This window comes from Saccopteryx leptura, chromosome 3 (assembly GCF_036850995.1).
Source record: "Saccopteryx leptura isolate mSacLep1 chromosome 3, mSacLep1_pri_phased_curated, whole genome shotgun sequence".
Lineage (NCBI taxonomy): Eukaryota > Metazoa > Chordata > Mammalia > Chiroptera > Emballonuridae > Saccopteryx > Saccopteryx leptura.
The window spans coordinates 327,492,050-327,494,220 of record NC_089505.1 but is presented as its reverse complement, the minus strand read 5'-3'; positions in this window follow the sequence as shown (position 1 = coordinate 327,494,220).

Below are 2,171 nucleotides of genomic sequence, written 5' to 3'. Positions count from 1 at the left end.
TGCTAGGCTCGAGCCTCCGTCCGCTGCCGCCTTCTGCTCTGCAGACCTTGCAGCTCTGGACCCGGCCTCAGCTTCAGCCTCAGCCTCAGCCTCCTGCCTCAGCTGGCTCTCCGCAACATCCAGGGTAAGCTGCAACTCACGAACCTCTGAATCCTCCTCCAGCGTTTGCTCCATTTCCAGGCGAATCTCGAACACCTGGTTGGCCTCCTCCTCCAGCATTTCCTCCAGCTCCAGGGTCAGCATCGGTTTCTCCTGCGTTTGCTCCAGCTACTTCCGCTGCTCGATTTACAGGTCCCAGGCAGCCTCTTCCACAGAGCTCTCGGTTTCCTCACGCATGGCTGTAAAGGTCAGCCAGCCTATGGCCCCCAAAAGGACAGCCATGGGGAACCATAACAGCAGCCAGTCTTCTACTCCACTGCTCAAAGGCTCCTTGCCGATCTGTACCGAATCCTGCCACAGACTACGCCAAATGTAAAGCCAGAAGCCACGGCCAGGGCCACCACTATCAAAGCAGCCCAGCCCATGCAGGTTCGCATTGGATTCGGACAGTCAGTAAAGAAACAGCGGAGCCAAAAACTGATGGGCCATAGTCTTTAATCCTAGCTTGCACCCGGCGGGCAAGTAAAAATACACACTAGGCTCCAAAACCCAATCACATTCAGTGCTCACAAAGCCACTGACTTATCCGAGTTTCCTAGAATCAAAGGTTTCTACTCACCAGACTTATTCACCTCTGTTCCCCATCTCCTTCCTTATCCCAGATACAAACTCTACACAAACTGGCATCTCACTCAGCACTCCACCATCTTGGCTGCTTCTCCTGGCCTCCTCCACGTGGCCTTTCTCTGCTGTCCTCTGCTCTCTCTTCTAATGATAATCTCAGGAACCAAGAGCCAAACTCTGTTCTGCCCCCATTTTATATTGTAGCTTCACAACCTCTAATCCAATATACAAAATAGGGAAGTCTCTAGTAGAGTCACTTCTCTGAGGCATGATTGGATTGTACCACCCCACATCAAAAAGGGTGGGAAAGGCTTAATCCCAAAACCAAGCCCCAGGCTACAAGGATTCTTAACACACATTAATATCACCTGGGCGACGGCCTCCTAGTGGGCAGCGTAATCTTTAACAAAGTGAGCATAATACATTTTATCTGCCCAACAGTGTATGAGCTTAATAAATAAGAGAATCTCTTTGGACCTTGGTTAGTGCATGTTAATAGTTACTGTATGTATAATTCTAGAAGTTAGCTTACTTCAGCCATTTTGGAGAGTGTGTATACTTACATAGATCTTAACTCAATATCGAATCTGATTCTCATTCTTATAATGTAGTTTAATTGCAATACTATTTCTTAGTAAACAGATAATTAAATTCTGAGCTTAAATTATCTTCTTTCTAATGCACAAGTAACAATAAAAACTTCATAGGGCTGTTGTAAACTCCTTAGCAGAGTATCTATTCAACGACAACAACAAAAACCATACAGGTTGGTTTTCTTTTCAGAGCAGATTAGAGGTAAAGTATCTATTTCATTGCCTGTGGCACTTCCTCATTGATCAAGTGACTGTAGTGATATAGTTGAGGGTGGGATCCAAAGCCTTGAAGTGCACCCTCTTCAATGTTGGGAAGAGGAAGGAATAAGCATTGCCTAACAACCTCCTCCCTTTCTCACCCTAAAATAGACAGGCCAAAGGCAGCATGATTGAATCAGCAACAGAACCAGACAGATTAGGAACTACATGAAAGCTATAAGATGCTCCCTTCATCTTCTTACTGGTCCTTTTCCACCCTTCCCTTTTCCATCTGAGTGCTTTGGAAATATGAAAATACTGGGAAAATGTCCAAACTACAAACAGACCAAACACTGATTCTGTAGAGCCAATGTTGGACATGACCCTTCCCCCTCCCCAGACACATGGTACCGATGGTCATGGATCCTGACCTCAGGTTATGAGACAAAAGGTAATCAAGCTGAAACTAAGGTTTTACTAACAATAATGGAACTGAGTCACCAGATACGTATTACGAAAGGACTATACAGAATAGTTCATACACTTCCCCCAAACCCCTACTTACCTGCTTGCTTACAGGGAGTCAAAAGATTTCACTTTAGTAATCACCCAGGGTTTAGCTATTTATACCCCACCCATCAGGTTGTGGAATTTTCA